The sequence below is a fragment of the Manacus vitellinus genome, unplaced genomic scaffold, assembly GCF_001715985.3.
Source record: "Manacus vitellinus isolate BGI_N305 unplaced genomic scaffold, ASM171598v3 ctg7180002428813_pilon, whole genome shotgun sequence".
NCBI lineage: Eukaryota > Metazoa > Chordata > Aves > Passeriformes > Pipridae > Manacus > Manacus vitellinus.
The window spans coordinates 1,383-13,423 of NW_021937849.1; the positions used below are offsets into that span (position 1 = coordinate 1,383).

The following is a 12,041-nucleotide window of genomic DNA, read 5'->3' on the forward strand; positions in this document are numbered from 1 at the left end:
AGGCCGTGGGTGCAGGCAGGGAGGGGGGAGCGCCCAGCGGGGTCCCCGTGACCCCCAGGGCCAGCGAGGAGCTCCACTGTGGGTTCAGGGTGTCGATCTGCACCTGAGTGATGCCACCATGATGTCACCGTGATGCCATCGACAACCGCAGTGATGTCATCAACACACGGAGTGATGTCATCAACACACGGAGTGATGTCATCACACAGCTACCCCCAAACGTCAGCGTGTTCCCCTGTGATGTCACTACATTCCCCTGTGACATCAGCACTCTCCCTATGACATCAGCACATTCTCCTGTGACACCATTGCGTTCCCCTATGACATCACCATGTTCCCCTGTGTGTTGCCCGTGTATTTTGGTGCTGAAAAAAAATCTCCGGAGCAGTTAATTAGGGGTGAGATAAGAAAGGGCTTATTTGCCAAGGCAGTAGGTGATATAAGACGCGCGCGCTCCGGCCATGCCTGAGAGGTTACATTTTATAAATTATCCATCCAATCCCAGATGTGTCCACCCTTTGGCCCTTCCTCTGGTCCGCCCCGGGCCCACCCCCTGAGAAATGGGTCTGGGGTGTATTTTGGGACCCCCCCTTCATCATCCTCATCATCCTCAGAGCACAAAGGGTACATTGTTACCTAATTTTTGACCGTACTCTGTGGTTTAGGCCCTGATATGCTGTTCTCCAAACAGTCTAGGCCTTTGCCTTGACAAAAGACTAAACACTGCTACTGAATTCAGGGGTAGGTTTGATACGGGAACATAGAATGGGGTAAGAGGGTTAGGGAATGTGTAAACAAGGGAAAGGAACAAGGGACAAAGGGGTTTCTGCTTTTAAAACCTACCTATAAAACTTTACAAGTCTTACAAATATCAGAAAAATAAAAAACCATTAAGGGCTTAAGGCATCATGACATCATCACATTCCCCTGTGACACCATCACATTCCCCTGTGACATCACCACGTTTCCTATGACATCTGTGTTCCCCTATGACATCACCATGTTCCCCTGTGACATCATCACATTCCCCTGTGATATCATCACATTCCCCTGTGACATCATCACATTCCCCTGTGACATCACCACGTTTTCTATGACATCTGTGTTCCCCTATGACATCACCATATTCCCCTATGACATCCCCACGTTCCCCTATGACATCACCATGGCCCACTATGACATCACCATGTTAATCTATGACATCACCATTTCCCCTATGACATCAGAGTGTTTCCATCACCATGCCCCCATGACCTCATCATGTCCCCATGACATCACCACATGCCCTATGACATCACCACATTCCCTTGTGACACCACCACACTGCCCTACGACATCACCACATTCCCCTGTGACATCCCCACGCTCCCCTGTGACGTCACCAGGGAGGGGTACGTGGAAGAGGCAGCTGGGGGGGAGGGGCTGCCCCACGACCACCAGCCCCTGGTTGTAGCTGGAGAGCCTGGAGGCCGTTCTGTTCCCGTTGGACAGCAGGATGTTCTTCCCGTGGCACCCCAGGAACGTGGGGGGGCAAAAGGGAGGTCACAGGGGGGTCACAGTTGGGGATGGGCCCTCTCACTGCCCTCCCACTTCCTCCCAGTGCCTCCTAGTCCCACTCAGTGCTCCCAGTCCCTCCCAGTGCCCCCCAATTGCTCCCAGTCCCCTCCCAGTCAAACACGGGGCCTCCCAGTTTGTCCCACTCATTCCCTTCCCAGTCCGCTCCAGTCCTTCCCAATCTCCCCCAGTCCCTCCCAGTTACCCCCAGTTGCTCCCAATCCCCTCCCAGTCCCCCTCAGTCCCTCCTCATCCCTCCCAGTCCCTCCCAGTCCCCCCCAGTTCCCCCTAGCCTCACCCAGTCCCTTCAAGTCACTTCCCAGTCCCTCCCAATCTTTCCCAGTCCCCCCAGTCCCTCTCAGTGCCCCCCACTCCCCCCCAGTCCCCACAGTGATGAATGTGATGTCACAGGGGAGTTGTGATGTCACAGGGGAGATGTGATGTCATGGGAAGGATGTGATGTCATAGGAAAGATGTGATGTCACAACAAGGACGTGACGTAAGAGGGATGATATAATATCACAGGAAGGATGTGATGTCATATGATGAATGTGATGTCACAGAGGAGGATTGATGCCTATTTTGCCCACAAAAAAGGCGCAGAAAACTGCTCAGAGACAAATTTTAGTCTTTAAGCAGCGAGGTATGTTTATTGAGCAACGTTGGAGAGCAGCCAGCTGGCGCTGGACAAAACTGCTCTGTCTCTCCAGTGAATTTACAGGTTTTTATACCATTTTTACAGGTGATCGCAACAGGTTTACATACATATTCATATAATTGCAACATCTGATTATAATATTCATAATAGGCGGAGTCTAGGTGGAGTCGGAGGCGTGGTCTTCAATTTGGGGAGAATTCAGGACGGTCGTTCCTGTTTCTTCATCCTTTGGTGGTCGTTTTTACTCCCCTTCCTCGGCTGAACTTTTCAACTTTCTTGGTTTTGGCAGGCTTAATGGTGTATTTTGCAATATTCTTGGACCCAAATCCTATTTTTCCCCCTTATCTTACTCAGGTTGGGGGTGTGTGTGCATTCTTTCAGTGTACAGTACCATCTATCCTCTATCTCTAAGTGCATCCTAGCTAAGTTTTGGCAAGGTTCTTTGTGCTTTCGTTTATACTTATATTTTTATATCCTGCTTATATTCCTATATTCTGCTTAGATTTTAGCTCTACTTGTTTTCTAGGTCTTGTCTGGCTTCAGGATGTGACGTCAAAGAGGAGGATTTGATGTCACAGGGGAGCTGTGATGCCATGGGAGAAGATGTGATGTCACAGGAAGGATGTGATGCCACAGAGGAGATGTGATGTCCCAGAGAAGGATGTGATGTCACAGGAGGATGTGATGTCACAGGGGAGCTGTCATGTCATAGCAGAGATGTGATGTCACAGAAATGATGTGATGTCACAGGAAGGATGTGATGTCACAGCAAGAATGTGAAGGATGTGATGTCACTGTGGTGGGGGAAAAAAGAGTTTTCCCCCTGGAGTTAAAAACATGGTAACCCCCGAGGGGGTGGTGTCTCTCTTGGGGTTGACCCAATCAGCACTCCTGCAAAATTAAACATATCCCATCAGACTGGAAAAGGAGGGTGATGTAGTTGTTGGAGAAGAAGTGGCCATGTTCTGAAGCCATGAGGAGAGGGGGCAGGAGCCCCACTGGGGGGCCACGGCCCCTCAGCCCCCAGCTGGGGTCAGAGAAACTCAGAAACAGTGTTAAACTGACCCAGGGCTGTGACTGAGAAGCTGGGAGTCTTTCTCCACTGGGAGTGGGCAGCAGAAGACGGAAAGGCGGCGGCAGAGACAGCACTGAGCAGAGGCTATGGCAGAAAGCCCAGGAGATCAGAAACAAGCATGCAGCTGAGCAGAGAGACAGAGAGATGTCTGAGGGAGAGACAGAGCCGGCAACAGAGCAAGACTAAGCTCGACAGAGACAGAGTTTGGGGTAAGAACTGAATCCAAAATTCCCCAAAACCCCTCTGAGACCTCCCAGAGAGGAGGAGGGGGTGGACTCCCACTTGAGGGGAGTCTTGGAATGCAGCAGCACTGGGGAGAGAGGAGCTGAGAGCTCGGACACGTCCCGGAGCTGGAGCAGGACGGGCAGAAGGAATGCGGAGGAGGGCCTCGCCCCCGCTGCTGCCCAGCTGGCAGCCTGAGACAGAGCACAGGAGCTCTGATGGACCGCTCCAGGCAAAGACTTTCAACTGAAAGCTGCCCTAACGTTCTGGCTCAGGGGAGCTTGAATCCCCTGAGGAAGGGACCGTCACAAAGCCCCCTGCACTTCATGATATAACACGGTGAGGCGAGCCTGTCCCTGCTATCGCAGTCCACGGAAGAGAGAGAGACCTTTGACTGGAGTCGAGGAGCCGAGAGGGGTGAGAGGAGACCCCCCTGGTGTCTATTGGAAAGAGATCCAGCTACAACAATCCAGCTACAGCTGCTGCATGGAAGAAGAGAGACACTGCTGCTCATGAGTGGAAAAGATCTTTTCCTTCTTCCCTTCTGAACATTTATTGGAGAGAGAAGAGATTTGATCCAATGTAAATACTGATTAATCATAGGAGAGACAGTTAGGATTATGTATATGATGTATTATAATATTTATTTTGTAGTGATTGTAATAAAATTCCCTTCATCCCATATTGAGTCTTCTGTGTGTCTGGGAAACCCCTCTCACACTGGGGTGAGATGTGGGAGGGGGCTTGGACCTGGGAATTGGATTTTCGGGGTCTCAAACCACAACAGTCACAGAGGAGGATGTGATGTCACAGGGACAATGTGATGTCATGGGTTCTTTTGGGCCCAAACCAGTGCATGATTCCAGGATTCTGTGCTGAGACAAGGCAAGTCCCTGTGGTGGGCAGTGACTGTAAACCAGTCCATTATCCCAGTCAAAACCAGGACGACAGGACAGAGACCTCCTGCTGAGTCTCGTTCCTTCCAACCTCGTGGAGCTACTGAGGGACTCTGGGAAGCCGAGGACATCAGGATGTCACCGAGGAGGATGTGATGTCACAGGGATGATGTGACATCAGAGGGGAGGATGAGATGTCACAGGGAGGATGTGATGTCACAGCAGAGAATGTGATGTCCCAGTGGAGGATGTGATGTCACAGAAGGAGGTGTGACGTCCCATGGAGGATATGAAGGATGTGATGTCACAGAGGATGGATGTGATGTCACAGGATGAATGTGATGTCACTTTGTAACGGGGAGGGGGAAGAGTTACTGTATCGGGGAAAAACAGGTTCCGGAGATTCTGGAACATGGAAAACTAGGCACTGTTGCTAGGCAACCCAGTAACCATTTATTATGAAAGGTGGCTTACAGGAGAGAAGGGAAAAAACAGGCCCGCAAGAGAATGGGATTAGGAAGGAGAAAAGTGAACCAAAAGAACCTAAAAGGAAGGTGCAACACCCTACTCACCCAGGTGTCACTTCTAAGAAAGTCTTACCCACTCTAACCACCTCTAAAGCCTCTCTGCAGCAGCTGCGTGTTCCGGGGGGGTGGCAGGCTCCCACTCCAGCAGGCGTCCCCGCTAAAAGCAACTTGGTCCTTCGTGTAGAGCCGGCCCCCAGCACGGACAATGTGTCTGCCTTTATAAAGTTCCTTGAGCACTCCTGCCCCGGGGAGGTGTGGCCAGCACCGCCCCGTCAGGGGTTCTCAATCCCACCCCCTTGGTTATGTCAGTGCCCCCCTCCTGTGCACGCGTGAGCACTTTGGAAATCCCCTCACGCAGGCGCAGTGTGTCCTGGGGGTCTTTCCCAATTGAGGCTGGGGGAGAGCCTTCCTCATTTCATTGTCACTTTCTCCTCCAAATGCCCTTGACGAGCCATTGACCAATCACAAGAGACCAATTAAAAGAGTTTATACAGAAGTTCTCCCTCCAAGGCCAAGTTCACTGTTTTATCAATGAACTTGGCAGGGAGAACTATAAACTTCTGCAGGTGGCTAAGGCCAAACACAGACCAAAAATATCATCCCAGCTTCGTCCCAATACACACTTGAAGGATGTGATGTCTTAGAGGAGGATGTGACGTCACAGAGGAGGATGTGACGTCACAGAGGAGGATGTGATGTCACAGCAAGAATGTGAAGAATGCGATGTCTCAGGGAGGATATGAAGGATGTGATGTCACAGGGGAGAATGTGATGTCACAGGAAGGATGCCATATGACAGATGTTACGTCATAGAGGACCCTTGATGTCACAAGAAGAGTTGTGATGTCTTGGGGAGGATGTGATGTCACGGGAGAGATGTGATGTCCCAAGAATGATGTGATGTCATAGAGGAGGATGTGATGTCACAGGGACAATTTGATGTCAAGGGAAGGATGAGAATGATGTGATGTCAGAGAAGAGGATGTGATGTCACAGGGAGGACATGACGTCACAGAGGAGGATGTGATGTCACAGAGGAGGATGTGATGTCACAGGGACAGTGTGATGTCACAGGTAGGATGTCATATAACAGATGTTACGTCATAGAGGACCCTTGATGTCACAAGAGGAACTGTGATGTCTTGGGGAGGATGTGATGTCACAGGAGAGATGTGATGACACAGGAAGGATGTGATGTCACAGGAGGATGTGATGTCATGGGGAGGATGTGACATCACAGAAGAGGATGTGATGTCACAGGAAGGATGTGATGTCACAGGAGGATGTGATGTCATGGGGAGGATGTGACATCACAGAAGAGGATGTGATGACACAGGAAGGATGTGATGTCACAGGAGGATGTGATGTCATGGGGAGGATGTGACATCACAGAAGAGGATGTGATGTCACAGGGCAGGATGTGATGTACAGAGGATGATGTGATGTCACAGGTAGGATGTGATGTCACAGAAGAGGATGTGATGTCACTGGGCAGGATGTGATGTACAGAGGATGATGTGATGTCACAGGAAGGATGTGATGTCAGAGAAGAGGATGTGATGTCACAGGGAGGACATGACGTCACATAGGAGGATGTGATGTCACAGAGGAGGATGTGATGTCACAGGAAGGATGTGATGTCACAGAAGAGGATGTGATGTCACCGGGAAAACTTGAAGTCACAGGGGAGGATGTGATGTCACTGGAAGATTGTGATGTCACAGAGGATGTAAAGGATGTGATTTCAGATGACGGTTGTGATGTCAAAGCGTGGATGTGATGTCACAGGAAGATTGTGATGTCGCAGGAAGATTGTGATGTCACAGGAAGATTGTGATGTCACAGAGGAGGATGTGATGTCACAGGGAAGATGTGATGTCACAGGGAAGATGTGATGTCACAGGGAGGATGTGATATCACAGTGGAGGATGTGATGTCACAGGAAGAATCTGATGTCACAGTTACGATGTGAGGTCACGGGGAGGATGTGACGTCACAGTGCAGGATGTGATGTCACAGAAGGGGATGTGAAGGATGTGATGTGACAGAGAAGAAAGTGATGTCACAGGTAGGATGTCATATGATAGATGTTACGTTATAGAGGACCCTTGATGTCACAGCTGTGATGTTATGGGGAGGTTGTAATGTCACAGGAGAGATGTCATGTCACAGGAAGGATGTGATGTCACAGAGGAGGATGTAAAGGATGTGATTTCAGATGACGGTTGTGATGTCAAAGCATGGATGTGAGGTCACTGAGAAGGATGTGAGGTCACAGGAAGGATGTGATGCCACAGAGGAGGATATGATGTCACAGGGATGATGTGATATCATAGGAAGGGTGAGAATGATGTGATGTCACAGAGGAGGATGTGATGTCACAGAGGAGGATGTGAAGGATGTGATGTCACAAAGGAGGATGTGAGGTCATAGAAGAGGATGTGAAAGATGTGATGTCACAGAGGAGGATGTGATGTTTGAGGAAGGATGTGATGTCACAGAGGAGGATGTGATGTCACAGGAATGATATGATATCACAAAGGAGGATGTGATGTAACAAGGAGGATATGATGTCACAGGGAGGATATGAAGGATGTGATATCAAAGGGAGGATGTGAAGTCACAGAGGAGAATGTGATGTCACAGGGAGACATGAAGGATGTGATGTCACCAGAAGGATGTGATGTCACAGGGAAGATATCAAGGATGTGATGTCACAATGGAGGATGTGATGTCACAGGAAGGATGTGATGTCAAATAGAAGGACGTGATATCACAGAGAAGAACGTGATGTCACTGGGAGGACGGTAGGTCACAGGGGAGGATAAGATTGACAGGAAGGATGTGACTTCAGAAACGAGGATGTGATGTCAGAGGAAGGATGTGATGTCACAGGGGAGGCTGTGATGTCACAGGAAGGATATGAAGGATGTGATGTCACATACAAACAGGGAGCTGGGAGATAAAGGGGCTGACGGGCAATGGGCACAGGCGGGTGACTGGGATCTCCAGTCTGGGCAGGCACTGGGGAGCACTGGGCAATGCTGGCCCTGGCACACAAGGGCTGGGCCCAGGGAAGTGCTGGGGTGGTGGCAGTGCCCGGCTCCAGCCCATTTGCGGGCACTGCAGCCCCCAAGTGGTGCAGGCCCAGCCACGGCCTCCCCGAGCAGAGCCCAGAGGGGCAGATGCCCTTTGCTGGCCCTGCCCCTGTCCCAGCTGGGCACACCGTGTCCTCCCGCATCAGCCGGGCCCCGCTCTGCTGAGCTGGCCCAGGCAGGGGGGGCCAGGCACTGGCAGCCCAGCAGGGCTCTGGCTCCACACTGGGCTGGCCCTGGCACACAGCTGCCCCAGTGCCCCTGTCCCCAGGGATGGCCCTGCCCTGCCCTGGGCCCAGCGCTGGCCCTCAGCAGGATGGCACCTTCCCGCCCCACTCTCCCTCCCTCCCCACCCGCCTCACAGGCCCCTCTGGGCTGGGACCCCCGTGGGCACAGATCAAGGACAGCCACTGAGCGGGGGCTCCCGGCACCTGCCACAGCCTCAATTCTCCACTCACCTTTGGCCACGTTTCCGCAACACCTTCCATCCTTACGGGCCCCTGACCAGACACAAGAGACCATTGTGGGGCAGCTGGGAAAACATCTCAGCTGAATGACTTGACTGTTTGCCTTGCATTTTCCCCAGGAGCCGGCAGTGACCTGGAAGATTTTCCTTTTGCCCTTTTCTGCTTCGTGCCTCGTTTGTTGGATAATTGAGGAACGTTGACTGAGGAGGGGCCAAGGGGAGGTGGAGCTGCTCAGGGGGGGCATTTACAGCGTGCTCTTCACCATCCATTCCTCACGGGATGCTTGCACCCGGCTCCGTCCTGGCACAGTCCCAACGCTTCCTGCTCTTTCTGACCCCAAATCCCACCTTTTTGGGCCTCCCCATCCCATCCTCTTGGTTCCCTGGGGCATCTCCCCACCATCTCCTCTCTTTCCCAGCCAAGGCAAAGGCCCAACCCAAACTGGGTGGAACTGGGCCAAGCCCAGTTGAGTCCAAGGAGGACAAACAGGCCCAAGCTCCACCCTGGGCTCAAGTGGGACAAGGCCTGGCCAGGCTGAACTGGCACCAACTGGGAAATGCCCTGCCATGGCCCATTCCCAGGGCCTTTCCTCCAGGCTTTGCCCTCAATGCCTTGCCTTTCCCCCTGCACTGGTGTCCCCAACTTGCCTGGGAGCCGCAATCCCAAAGAGCCCCGCTCAGCCCGGGGGGCAGCCGGGGCTGGAGGGGGTGGGGACACCCGTGTCCCCCCCAGCCCCACAAGGCCAACCCCAACCAAGCCTTTGCTCTCCTCCTGCAGCCCTTTCAGGCCAGCGGCGATGCCTGCGGGGGGGTAAGTCCGGGAGTTGGGGGGCACCCAGTGTGGGAAGTGGGGGGCACTTTGGGCCCCCCATCCCTTCCTGGCACTGGGGACACCCCAGTGACCAGTGACGTCTCCTTGTCTCTCTACAGGGAGCCGTGACCAGCGTGAGTACCAGGGCTTGTGCTGGGCCCAGACCCTCCCCTCTGGTGGCCACCACCCTCCAGACCATCCCAAAGCTCCCCAGTCCACCCCAGTGTGCACTGGGGAGGCCCTTCCTCAGGGCCCCCACTCTATTCCCACACACCCCAGTCCACCCCACCACACACACACAGGCCATCATTCCCACACCATTTCTTCCCCTCTTTCTCCTCTAATCCTTTCCCTTTCCCATTGCCCATGACACTCGTGTCCAGAAATCCCCTTCCTTGACCCCTCAGTCCCAAAGACCCTCCCAATCCTGTCCAGTTTTCTCCCCTTCCCCATTTCTCCTGCCCCCACCCCTGCCCTGCTTCATTCCCTGGGTCCCCTCCACTGCAATCCCTTCCTCCTCACCCACATCCCCCACAGTCCCATCCCTTCCACACCCCAATGCCCATCCTGTGGGATCCCCAATTCCCCCCACTTCACCTCTTTGGGTCCCCTCCTCCTTCCCCCACCCTCCTGCAGGCCCTGAATTCCCCTGGCTCTCCTTGTCTCCATCCCCACCCTGGGCCCTTCAGGAACAGGGATCCCGGGGGAAACTGGGTGCAGTGGGGCTGGGGGGAGCAGAAGGGATTTTCCTCCTCAGAGGAGAAACCAACCATGGGCTGGGGGGTCTGGGGACACCCGTGTGTCTCCCCCAGCCCCACAGGGTCCAATCCTGCTTAAACCTTTGCTCTCCTTCCCCAGCCACTCTGGGGAATAGCAGGAGGTGGATGTGCTGGGGTAAGTCCTGGAGTTGGGATGTCCCCAGTGTGCGAAATGGGGGGAAATGTAGTCCTCCCATCCCTCCTGGGCCTGGGAACACCCCAGTGACCAGTGACACCTCACACTCTCTCTACAGGGAAGCATAAGTTCCAATCGAGTGAAGAGGTCTGAGGTGGGTACCCCGAGTTCTGCTGGGCCCAGACCCTCCCCTCTCATGGCCATGACCCTCCCTTGCATCCCAGTGTGCCCCAGTCCACCCCAGTGTGTCCCACTCAAGCCCAGTGTGTCCCAGTCCACCCCAGTGTGCCCCAGTACATCCCAGTGTGTCCCAGTTTACCCCAGTGTGTCTCTAACCCTGCCTTTGTCCCCAGCCCCCCATAGTTGACCTGGTGGAGCTGCTGCGTGAGTGACGCTCGGCTGCCTCTCTGCATGTCCAGGTGAGAAATATCAGAGGCTCCTCAGCCTCCCAAGGGAGCCTGGCAGGGCCCTGGGGGGTCCCTGAGCCCTCTGCAGTGGGCAGAGCTTGGGGACAGCAGAGGGACACGCAGGGGGCTGTCCCTGCTCCGTGTCCCGGGGCAGCTGGACAGAGCTGCCCCCAAGCCTGGCCTTGCACTGGGGGCTCTGCAGACCCCCAGGCTCACCGGGAGGGCAGGGAGGGGCTCGGGGAGGTGTCAGAGCATCCCGGGCTCAGGGGCTCTGGGGGCCACATGGATCTCAGCATCCAATTCCCTTCTCCTGCCCCAGCTCCCTGCAGACAGACAGGGTGGGGACAAGGCCCCTCCCATGTCCCTGTGGACACCGGGGGTGACGTTTGGGGCTCTGTCTTTCAGGACTGGAAGTGGTGGTGACACCCGTGTCCTGGCCCCCTCCAGCGGCATGAGGAGATGATCATCCCTGGAGGACCCCCCTGATCCCCTGGGTGCCCTGGCAATTTCCCTGCAAGAATCAATAAACCCCTGCAGCAAAACAAATGCTCTGTGTCTGTCTGGGTGTGTGTGTTCCCACCTCCACGGGTGCCTTCCCGTGTCCATGTGTGTTCCCACGTCCCCTGGGGCACCCGGTGGTTTGGGGGCACAGCGGGAAACAGGGTCTGACTGGGGCTGTCCAAGCACCGTCCCCAAGGAGCACAGCTTGGTGTCGGGGCAGGGGAGGGTCAGGGACAATCAGCCAAGGCCCCTCAGTCCTTCCCTGGGCTCTGGGAGGGATGGTGTGGGAAATAAAAAATTGGTTTTATTACAAACAAATGAATTAAACAAATCACTAACGTAGGAGTTTTTCTTTACTAACCTATAAGGCATATCATGGAGTTGTAAGACACCAGATTCAGCCTGGAATCGGTGTCAGGGAAACCTGGGGACGGGAATAGGGAACTGTAAAATGAATATTGGTAAGGAAACCCCTTATACCACATGGCTGGTCCTGGAAGCTGCTGTGCTGCTGGACACTCCACCTCCCAGCACGACACAGCCAACCAGGGGGAGGGGAACACCTCTTCTATGACATAATCAGGGTGGAACCTTAAGAATGTTTAAAAAGCGGGACTTTTGAATTGGAGGTGTGTTCCTGGGAATCCTGCATGCCTAGGACACCCAACATGTGTTGTAATTAATTTTTCCTTTTCGTTTCATTCATTTTGTTTTGCAAACTTTTGCCATTTGTCTAAATTTAATAAATGAGATTTTTCTCACACTACTGCTCACCCTCTGCACATAATCACAGAAAGACTAAGGTGCTCTAGTCCAAGGCCTGTTCTGGAACAGGGTTTCCTAGAGTCAGTTGTCCCAATCCTTGAAGGTTGGGAAAAGCCAGGAAAGACGTAGGCAAAGAAGACATTCAGTATTCCTGCTTTTTTCCTGTCCTC

At 53.5% G+C, this 12,041-nt stretch overlaps 1 long non-coding RNA gene across 1 annotated transcript; it reads left to right on the forward strand.

The window, feature by feature from the left end:
* The first annotated feature begins 10,564 nt into the window (after positions 1-10,564).
* LOC115307975 lies at positions 10,565-11,151 on the forward strand. Its single transcript, XR_003916322.1, has 2 exons — positions 10,565-10,617; positions 11,011-11,151. It is a non-coding gene; the product is annotated as an uncharacterized LOC115307975 (long non-coding RNA).
* Positions 11,152-12,041: the final 890 nt, after the last annotated feature.